Here is an 11,993-nt window from a genome sequence, read left to right on the forward strand (position 1 = left end):
ACTTTGGATTTGATTAATTTGCTGGAGTGGCTCACAGAACTCAGGGAAACACTTACGTACATTTACCAATGTATTATAAAGGATATTGCAAAGGATTCAGATGAAGAACTGTATACGGCAAGGTAAGGGTAGGGGTGCAGAACTTCCATGCCCTCCCTGGGCACCACCGTCTGGGAGTCTCCATGTGTTTGTGAAACCCGAAAATTTGAGACAGGTGCCAGTTAATTTAGAAAGTTTATTTTGCCAAGGTTGAGGACTCGCGCCCATGACAGCCTCAGGAGGTCCTGACGACACGTGCCTAAGGTGGTCAGAGCACAGTTTGGTTTATACATTTTAGGGAGACATGAGACATCAATCAACATATGTCGTAAGATGAACATTGATTCCCTCTGGAAAGGTGGCACAACTCGAAGTGGGGAGGGGGCTTCCAGATCATAGGTAGATAAGAGACAAATGGTCGCATTCTTTTAAGTTTCTTATGAGGCTCTCCAAAGGAGGTCATCAGATATATATTTATTTCAGTGAGCAGAGGGGCGACTGAATAGAACAGGAGACAGGTGTGCTGTAAGCAGTCCCCAGCTTGACTTTTTCCTTTAGCTTAGTGATTTTGGGGGCCCAAGATGTTTTCTTTTCATGTGTTCAATTATCTAGAAGCTCCCCAAACCCTGTCCCTCTTGGGTTTTTCCGGAAGCTTCATGATATCACCATTCCTTCCCCCAGGATATAGGGTGGGACCCTATCATGGGAGGGTCTTAAGATCCACGGTCAGAAAGGTGGGGGAACATTAGAGTGAAAAGAGGGCAGGAGAAAGTCAGAGGCCACCCACGAGGCCAAACACACCCACCATTCTTAAAAAGGCCGTAACAAGGACTGTGGGAGTTATGAGCCAGGAACCATGGACAAAAACCAGTACATATCATAACACCACAGGGGTCAACTTGGCTGCATTAAGGAATAACTAGAAACCTGGTGAAGCACTATTTTGGGGTATGTCTGTGGAGATATTTCCAGAGGAAATTAGCATGTGAGTCAGTGTGAACTAGATGGGGAAGAGCCATCCTCAGTGTGGGCAGGCACCATCCAATCTGTTGGCGGCCCAGAGAGAGCAAAAACAGAGAAAGGCAAATATGTCTATCTGTCTGCTGGACTTGGATCCACTCCTTTTCTCCTGTTTTGAGGCAACTCTAAGTTCCCCAGCCTTTGGACTCCAGGACTTAAACCAGCACCCCTTCCCTCTGACCCCAGGTTCTCAAGCCTTTGACCTCAGACTGTGAGTCACACAATCGACTTCCCTGGTTCTGAGGCCTTCAGACTTGGACTGAGCCATGCTACCAAAATCCCAGGGTCTCCAGCTTGCAGACAGCTTGTTGTGAGACCTCTCAGTCTCCATAATTGTGTGAGCCAATTCCCCTAATAAATTCCCTCTCATCTATCTGTCTGTCTATCTATCTATCTATCTATCTATCTATCTATCTATCTATCTATCTATCCATCCTATTGGTTCTGTCTCTCTGAAGAACTCTGACAAATACAGTAACCCTTAGGTCTTTAAAGAGAGAATCAAGTTAAGGCCAGGCGCGGTAGCTCACACCTATTATCTCAGCACTTCGGGAGGCTGAGGCAGGCAGACCACTTGAGCTCAGGAGTTCGAGACCAGCCTGGCCAAGGTGGCAAAACTCCATCTCTACTCAAAACACAAAAATTAGCTGGGCGTAGTGGCGCATGCCTGTAATCCCAGGTATTTGGAAGGCTGAGGCCGGAGGATCACTTGAACCTGGGAGGTATAGGTTGCAGTGATCCAAGATTGTGCCACTGCACTCCAGTCTGGGCAATAGAATGAGATTCTGTTTCAAAAAAAAAAAAAATAATAATAATAATAATAAAGTTAAAATAAAGTCATTAGAATAGGTCTTAATCCAATATAACTGGTGTCTGTTTAAGAAGAGGGTATTTGAACACGGATATGCATACAGGGAAAATGTTGTGTGAATATGACGATGGCCTTCTACAAGCCAAGTAGAGAGGCCTGAAACAGGCTCTTCCCTCACAGCTCTCAGAAGGAACCAACACTACCAACACCTTGGTCTTGGACTTCAAGCCTCCAGAACTGTGAGACAGTGAGTTTCTGTTGCATAAGGTATCCAGTTGTGGTATTTTGTTACCCAAGCAGCCCAAAGTAATACGGCATCCTTTGAGGAAGAAGTGAGGCGAAGTGTTCAGGTTCCCCGAGCGCCTAGCTCAAGCCTCACTCCATACTCTAGAAGATTCCAAAGCTCTCCCGGGATTCCTGTAAATCCCTGGGGAGTTATACCACCATGGTCCCTCCTGATTTCAGGTTGCTGTTTCCATGTGGGTTTTCTCTGTTAATCACCATTGATTTGGATATGATATTCAGCCCTATCCTGTAACGGCCACCCAGAAAAAGAATCCATTCATCCAAGACATGTCTGTCACTTTGCTGAAGTCTCTTGGATTAGAGAGAGGAGGAGGTTAAGTGGTAAGTTCACATGAAGCTTCGAAATTGAACGATAAGAATCCATGTTCATTCATTCATTCATTAAAAAAATTATTTACTTATTTATTTATTTATTTATTTATTTATCTGATACAGGGTCTTGCTCTGTTACCCAGTCTGGAGTGTAGTGGTGCAATCACTGCTCACTGCAGCCTCAAACTCCCAGGCTCAGGTGATATTCCTGCATCAGCCTCCTGAGTAGCTGGGACTACAGGAGCGTGCCACCATGCCCAACTAATTTTTTGTATTTTTTGTAGAGATGGGGTTTTTTGCTGGCAAAATAATATATATATGTTTATTGAAACCCACTTTGTGCCATCACTGAGGCATAAGAAGACACAGTGAAGAACAAAATAGACAAGACCCCCATCCTTACAGAACTTATATTTTAGTTGGGAACACAGACGATAAACAGGAAAAATAAGCAAGAGCGTTCCAGCTTGTACTAAGTGTCATGAAGAAAACAGCATGGTTGGAGGCTAGGCACGGTGGCTCACACCTATAATCCTAGCACTTTGGGAGGCCAAGGGGGTGGATCACTTGAGATGAGGAGTTCAAGACCAGCCTGGCCAAGATGGTGAAAACCCATCTCTACTAAAAATACAAAAAAATTAGCCAGGTGGCAGAGTCCTAGTAATTCCAGCTACTCAGGAGGCTGAGGCAGGAGAATTGCTTGAACCCAGGAGGTGGAGGTTGCAGTGGGCCGAGATGGCGCCACTGCACTCCAGCCTGGGTGACACAGTAAGATTCTCCATCTCAAACAAACAAAAAAAAACAGTAGGGTCGGGTGGTGGCAGTTACATGGGAATGAGCACTTTGGAGATGACATTTTTTAGCAAGGGTGAGGGAGTCAGAAAATGACTCTTGGAGGAAAAGAAAGTGGGGGTGACTCTAAAAAAAAAAGGGGGAAGGAGTGAGCCACGTGCCAGTGATGGGAAGCTGGGCCCAGACTACAAATGAGGCTGTGATGTTAATTTCTTGTGTCAGCTTAACCGGGCCACAAGGTGCCCAGATATTTGGTTGAACATTATTGCTGGGTGTGTCTGTGACAGTGTTTCTGAATGAGCTTAACATTTGAATCAGCAGACTGAGTAAGGCAGATGGCCCTCCACAGTGTGGCTGGGCTTTCTCTAATCCACTGAAGGCCTGAATAGAATAAAAGGCTGAGGCCCAGTGTGGTGGCTCACACTTGTTATCCCAAAACTTTGGAAGGCCGAGGTGGGAGGATAACTTGAGCTCAGAAATTTGAGATCAGTCTGGGCATCATAAAGAGACCTTGTCTTTACCAAAAATGTTTAAAATCAGCCAAGCATGGTGATGTGCGCCTGTAGTCCTAGCTACTTGGTAAGCTGAGGCAGGAGGATCACTTGAGCCAGGAAGGTAGAGGCTGCAGTGAACCATGATTGTGTCACTACACTCCAGTCTGGGCAACAAAGTGAGATCCCCATCTCAAAAAATATATAATAAAGTTTTTTAAAAAAGAAAATGCTGAGAAAGAAAGAATTCTCTCTCTCTCTCTCTCCCTGATTGTCTCTAAGCTGGAACATCAGTTTTGTTCTGCCTTCAAACTGGGATGTAGACTGGAACTTACACCATTAGCTCTCCTGGTACTTAGGCCTTTGGACTCAGACTGGAACTATGAGATTATACCATCAGCTTTTCTGAGTCTGGATTTCTCAGCTTCATGATCATGTAAGCCAATTCCTTATTATAAATCTATATATGGAGATACACACACACACACAGAGAGAGAGAGAGAGAGAGAGAGAGAGAGAGACTGCATATCTTCTGTTTCTCTGAAAAACCCTGACTAATACAAAGCGCCCCAGGGCAGCATACCCTCTGACAATAGGGCCAGATTTTTCCGGAAGGGAGTGGAAATTTCCACTGCCAGCATCCTGGAATGAGGTCAGACAATGAGGCTGCGGAGAGGCGGACCTTCTACTGGGCAGCCCTTAGACTGGGCCGTGGTGGGCATGGGCTCCAAGAAATTCGTTGCCCTGACCACCCAGGGGCGTACTCTGTGAATGTGTGTGCCCAGTGGGGGCTCTGGGCTCTGAGCACGTTGCCTCCGGGAGTAGTTGGGAGCAACACTTCATGCCTCCTTCCCTTCTATCATCTTGGAACTTTCGGTAGACTCAGTATAAAAGCTGCAGCCTGTTCTTTGCTGGTACTGTAGACAATAAGGAGAGGGTCCGTTCTGGGTCCGAGGAGAGGGGAAGGTGCACCTGGCGGAGCAGCAGCAGCTGGAAGCAGAAGGAGGGGAGCTGAAGCAGGGAAAAAGCCGCGCCTCGTGGGAAATGTGAGGCAGTGGTCCAGAGAGCGCAGCTGGCTACAGTGACAGGCAAGATGGATCTGCAGAGCATGCCTGTGCTCCCCAGCAAGGGAAACCTGGTCGTGCAAAGGAAAGTGAAAAGAAGAGGAAAAACAAAAACCAGAAAAAGCAAAACAGAAAAAGCAAAAGGAAAAGAAGAAAGAGAAAGGAGAATGGAGAGAATCTTCTGGAAATTGAGTGGGATGGGAGCCAGGACATCACAATTAAGGTCTTAAAAGAGATAGCAGGCTGGGCGCTGTGGTTCACGCCTATAATCCCAGCATTTTGGGAGGCGAAGGCAGGAGAATCGCTTGAGCTCAGGAGTTTGAGACCAGCTTGGGCAACGTGACGAAACCCCAACTCTCCAAATAATACGAAAATTAACCAACTGTGGTGGTGCACGCCTATAGTCCCAGCTACTATGGAGGCTGAGGTGGAAGGATGGCTTGAGCCCAGGAGGCAGAGGTTGCAGTGAGCCACTGCACTCCAGCCTGGGCAACACAGCCAGACCTTGTCTCAAAAAAAAAAAAAGATAGAGAGAGAGAGCAGCACCACAGATGGGTAAAATTTAGGTCTACTGGCAAATAATTAAAAATCAATCAATCAATCAATAAAATAAGAATAAAAACCATTTGCCCAGGTACTGGACTGAGTCCTCTCCATGGCTCAATTAATTTGTACCTTGCAACATCACTGAGCCCAGTATGATTACTTCACTGTATACATGCAGATATTGAGGCGCAGAGAGTTGAAATAAATAGCCCCAGGTCACATAGCTGGGAGTTAGCACCCTCAAGAGTTAGACTTGGTTGTGTGTAACTCCAACCCTGGGCCCGAGCTTCTTAAGAGCTGTTACACAGAACACCACACCCAAAAGGTCTCTGTATTAAAACAGGAGGGGATGGGGAGAGAAGGAGAGGAGGATCTCCCACCTCCCTTTCTCCTCATTTCAATTCCAAATAGAATTGGAGAATGAGGCACATTACTAGCCACTTGGAAAGTCACGACACACGCAGCAGCTGTGAGAAGCTGTCTTGGTTACCTGCTAGTGCATAACCAACCAGCCTGCAAGGGTTAATTTTATGTCAAATTGGCTAGACCATGGTACCCAGATATTTCGTCAAACACTAGTCTAGATGTTGCTCTCAGGTATTTTTTTAGATGAGGTTAAAAATCCATAGACTTTGAGTAAAGTAGGTTGTTCCTTATAATGTGGGTGGGCCTTATCCAATCCGTTGAAGGCCTACAGAGGAGAAAGACTGACCGCTCCAGAAGAAGAGGGAATTCTGCCTGCAGTCTGCTTTCAGACTCGAGCTACTGCCAGCCTCCAGAATTGCATGAGCCAGTTCCTTAAGATAAGTCTTTCTATATGGTGGGATGGAAGGGATCCTCCAAAGAAAGAGACCAATAGGAGATACATATATTCTATTGAATATGTATATCCTGTAGAAATTCTGTATATAGACAGAATTTGATATAGCTCTATATCAAATTATATATAGATTGATATCTATAGATCTATATCAAATTATGTATAAATCTATAGAGATCTATAATCTATATAGATACAGATACAGATGATAGTCTATTGGTCCGCTTCTCTGGCAAACCCTGATAAATTGACAGCCTTAACTTAATGGCTTAAAACAACATCATTTGATGATGTTCATTACTTCTATGGCTCAGGGCTCAAGGAAGGCACTGTGGGGACCTCTTGCCTTTGCTCTAGGATATCTGGAATTTCAACTGGGAAGCCTCAAACGGCTCGGACTAGAAAGGCTGGGCTGAAGGGTTCAATCCCTGGTATTATAACTTGTAAATTTTATTTATTTATGTATTATTTTTGAGACAGGGTCTCACTCTGTTGCCCAGGCTGGAGTGCAGTGGAGTGATCACAGCTCACAGCAGCCTCAACCTCCCTGGGCTCCAGTGATCCTCCCACCTCAGCCTCCAGAGTAGCTGGGATTACAAACACATACCATGATGCCTGACTAATTTTTGTATTTTTTTTGTAGAGACGAGTTTCGCCATGTTGTTCAGGCTGCAAGTGATCCTCCCACCTCAGCCTCCCAAAGTGCTGTGATTACAGGTGTGAGCTATCATGCCTGGCTAGGTAGCTTTTTTTTTTTTTTTTTCTTTTCGCCCAAGCTGAAGTGCATGATACCATTTCTGCTCGCCGCAACCTCTGTCTCCCGGGTTCAAGTGATTCTCCTGCCTCAGCCTCCTGAGTAGCTGGGATTACAGGCACCACCATACCCATCTAATTTTTGTATTTTTAGTAGAGACAAGGTTTTACCATGTTGGCCAGGCTGGTCTCGAACTGCTGACCTCAAGTGATCGTCCCACCTTGGCTTCCCAAACTGTTGGAATTACAGGCATGAGTTACCGCACCTGGCTCAGCTTGGTAGTTTTTTAACTCACCTGTCTGGCACGTTGGCAGGATAGCTGAAGGGCTGGGCTTAGCTGGGACTGCAGGCTAGAGACTTTACATATGCCTCTCAGGGGGATGGCCTCTTGGTATTCAAATATCTTGTATGACAGCTCAATGTTCCAGCAAACAAGGCAGAAGTGGAATGGCCTTTTAGGACCCAGGCTTAAAAGTCACATAGCCTCATTTCCGCCATATTCTATCAGTCCCAGATCCAAGGGAGGGGACAGAGACCCCATCTCTCAATCGGAAGAGTGTAACAGATTTGTAGCCACATGGTAAAACTGCCACGGAGGCCCTGAAGTAAAGAAATCTGTGGAATTTTGCTTAACTCAGCTTTTCTCAAGATTTCACTTAGGTGTTGTTATGGGTTGAGTTGTGTCCTGTCTCAAAATTCATATGTTAAAGTCTTAACACACGGGATCTCAGAACGTGACCTATTTTGGAAACAGGGTGGTCACAGATGAAATAGTTAAGATGAGGTCGCCCTAGAGTGGAGTGGGCACCTCAATCAATATGCCGGTGTCCTTCTAAAAAGGGGAAATTTAAACAGACATGCCCCCCGGAAAGACACTATACGAAGAGAAGGCAGAGATCGGGTTTATGCTTTTACAAGCCAAGGTACACCAGAGATTGCCAGCAAATACCCACATGCAAGGGGAAAGGCTTGGAACGAATCCTTCCCTCACAGCCCTCAAAAGAAACCAACCCTGCCAACACCTTACTCTTCAATTTCTGGCCTCTAGAACTGTAAGACAATACATTTCTATTGTTTAAGTTACCTGGTTAGTGGTACCTTGTTGCAGCAGCCTGAACAACTGAATACAAGTGGTTAAACTAAGTAACAGAGAGAGGCTCTCTAAAAGAAAAGATGTTTACTTGGGAATATAGCACAGCAATGGGAATACACATGTCATAGTAAACATGCGCATATTCAGGGAGATAAAAGAAGGGAAAGGCTTTTTAAAGGAAAAAAAATGAAGAGGATTACATAACTGTTTAGAAATAATTATCCGTGGCCAGTGTGGTGGTTTATGATCCCAGCATTCTGGGAGGCCTAGGTGGAAGGATCATTTCAACCCGGGAATTCGAGATCAGCCCGGGCAACATGGCAAAACCCCATTTCTACAAAAAAATATAAAAATTAGCTAGACATGATGGTGTGTGCCTGTAGTCCCAGCTACTAGGGAAGCTGAGGTGGATCAGTTAAGCTGGGGAGGTTGAGGCTAAAGTGAGCTGTGATTGTGTCACTGCACTGCAACCCAGGTGACAGAGCAAGACCCTGTCGAAAGAAAGAAAGAAAGAAAGAAAGAAAGAAAGAAAGAAAGAAAGAAAGAAAGAAAGAAAGAAAGAAAGAAAGAAAGAAAGAAAGAAAGAAAGAAAGAAAGAAAGAAAGAAAAGGAGGGAGGGAGGGAGGGAGGGAGGGAGGGGAGGGAGAAAGGAAGGAAGGAAGGAAGGAAGGAAGGAAGGAAGGAAGGAAGGAAGGAAGGAAGGAAGGAAGGAAGGAAGGAAGGAAAGAAGGAGAGAACAAAGAAAGAAAGAAATTATCTTTGGCCACAAAGTCCAAGGTTGGACAGGTAATGGCTGAGCAGATGTCCTTTCAAAACATTTTTTTGTGTAAGGTTGCAATGGCTTTTGTGTGAGGTTGTGGTTTTTATAGTCTTTTGTGATGGTTTTTGTTATCAGGCATACACGCTTGAGAACTCTCTCTTCATGGCCTTCCTGGGCTCTATTTGTCAGGATTTTCTTAACACTGGTGACTCCCTGTTGATTCTGACAACTTTCACAAGGTGTTAGCTCCGTTCATTTGTTCATTCACTCACTCATTCAGCCAAATTGAAGGCCCTTCACAGCACGGCCTCCGCCAATCCCCACTTTCACCTCCAACTCCCTTTCTTTCCCCTCACTCAGCCACTTTGTGTTCCCTGAAACTAAAATTCTTGTAAAGATTAAATAAAATATGCAAAAGCCTGGTAAGTAGAAACTCAGCAATAAATACCCATCCCTTTTCTTAGCTGTTTATTCTCTCTCAGTTGTTACTTCTTGTTCTGCTGTTCTCGCCCTTAGGTTTTCTTCTCTTGCTGCATCCTGGGCTTCTCTTCCAGACACCTGAGATTCTAGTCTCCTGAAGAGGCTGGAGTCTGACCCCTCCATGCCCCTGTAAGCTCCTCCTTCTGGTTCCACGCAGAGCTCCCAGGCAGCCCCATGGATAGGGCGAAGGGCTTGCAAGGGCAAGTTCAGGGAAAGAAGACTGGATGTTTCCAGGTTTCACAGAAGCGGCAGAAGAAAGGGAATGCTACCTGAGCCACGCAGAGAAAACTGCTGAGACCTGGGCAACACAAGGTGTTCAGTCCTGGCTCTAATAATAATTAGCTGCTGTAGGCAGAGTTCAGAACCTCTTTAGGCCTCGGTTCACCCATTTATGCAGCCCAGATAGCCACAGGGATCCTCTTTCCCTTAAGATCTAGATAAAACGGATAAATACGCTTCCTATAAATCATAGAAAATCTGGCACCTTCGGCAAGAATTCTGTGCACTCCCAGCTTCACAGCTTTTCTTTTGGTCTTACTTCTATTTAGGGGTCATCTTTCTGTCTCACCCGTAGGGTCCGATTCTGCACTGGGGAAGGCAGAGGAGGAATCCAGTTTCTTTCTTAATCTCCAGCAAGCTAACCACTCGCATGAGGTATCTGTGTGAATGAGCGTGTTGTGGTCACATACTGTGTGTGCTGCCCACCATTGAGTCTCCTTATGTGAACCTACTTTTCCAGCAACCACTCCTCCTTGCCCACTTCAATAGCAGTGGAGGTGGAGGTGACCCCATGGCTAATTCCAAAGGTGAGCACATGATACCCCCCTGACCAATCAGAGCATTCCATCCCCCTGGCCCCAATGATTGGCTCAAAGATGGTCATGTGATCCTAGGCAATCAAATGATAGTACTGGTTTTCCTGGAAAGAAACTATGTATTGGGAATCAACACAAAGCGAAGTCAAAATAGAAGATATAGAAAGTGGCCAGACATGGTGGCTCACCCCTATAATCCCAGCACTTTGAGAGGCCGAGCCGTGCGGATCACCTGAGGTCAGGCATTGGAGACCAGCCTGGCCAACATGGCGAAACCCGGTCTCTACTAAAAATACAAAAATTATCTGGACGTGGTGGCACGTGCCTGTAATCCCAGTTACACAGGACACTGAGGCACAAGACTCGCTTGAACCCAGGAGGCAGAAGTTGTAGTGAGCCGAGATCGTGCCACTGCACTCTAGCCTGGGCAACCAAGTTAGACTATGAAGAAGAAAGTTAGACTGAGAAGAAGGAGAAGGAGAAGGAGAAATAAAGTTTCTTTTGTGTGTGTGTGTTTTGTTTATTTATTTTTAAATAATTTTAACTTTTACTGAGATTCAGGGACATGTGTGCAGGTGTGTCACGTGGGTATATTGCATGATGCTGAGGTTTGGGGTACCATTGATCCCATCCCCAGGTACTGAGCATAGTACCCAATAGTTAGTTTTTAAATCCTTGCTCCTCTTCCTCTCTCCCCCACCTGATAGTCCGCAATGTCTATTGTTGCCATCTTTATGCCTATGTGTACCCAACATTTGGCTCCCACTTATATGTGAGAACATGAGACATTTGGTTTTCTGTTCCTGTGTTAATTTGCTTTGGATAATGGCCTCCAGCTGCATCCATGTTGCTGCAAAGGACATGATGATTTTGTTCTTTTTTATGGCTGCATAGTATCCCATGGTGTATATGTACCACATTTTCTTTATCCAATCCACCATTGATGGGCACCTGGGTTAATTCCATATCTTTGATATTGTGAATAGTGCTGTGATGAGGGACACTAAGTTTCTTTTTTTTTTCATTATTCATAAAGCATTTATTAATTTATATTTAGAAAAATGTAACATGAATGAAATCAAAAGACCCACAGTTGACTGGGGAAAGCAGTGCCTGGCACATAAAGCACTCAATGAGGGACACTAAGTTTCTATGCCATTAATTCAGGCCCTGGATCCAGCCATCCCTGGTGTATTCAATTTCACAAGCAAACAAACATTCCTAACTTATTTGTTCTTAATCCAATTTGGGTTGTTTTTCCAACACTTGCTCCTGAAAGAGACCTCACTAAATGTTAAACCTCACTGAAAACTACTGAAAATTCAGTGGACAGATACATTTTCAGCACAGCAAATAATATAAATTCAATATTACATATTCTTGTTTCTAAAGCCCTTTGTCTTGTTAACTCAGGTTCTGCCCTCCTCCTGTGCTACTTGGCTCAATGTTGTCTATTCCAAATTCCTATTTATTCCTTGTGTAGCATGGTTCAATTACTCCCTCCTCAGCAGCACCCCTTTTAATAAGCATTTATGAAGGTATTTCCCTAAGCAAAGAAAGTTCCCTCCCTGCGGGGGATTCCTGTACCAGCTATTGCTAAAGTTTAATTTGCACTTCTCTGCATATAAAATGAAGAGGCCTGGACAAGACCTCCTCTATGCCTCCATACAACTTCAAAACTCTGGAGTTCAAAATATAATAAAGTCATTAAAATTGTGACATAGGAGAATGTTTTTCAAAATGCAAGTCACAATCCATTCATGGGTTTTGAAATCAATTTACTGGGTCATAACCAGCATCATTTTTTTTTTTAATGAAAGAGAATAAAATAAAAAATAACAGAGTATATCATACATAATGGAAGTGAGAATTGGTTCATGAAACTTTTAT

This window comes from Macaca thibetana, chromosome 11 (genome assembly GCF_024542745.1).
Source record: "Macaca thibetana thibetana isolate TM-01 chromosome 11, ASM2454274v1, whole genome shotgun sequence".
In the NCBI taxonomy this organism is placed as follows: Eukaryota; Metazoa; Chordata; class Mammalia; order Primates; family Cercopithecidae; genus Macaca; species Macaca thibetana.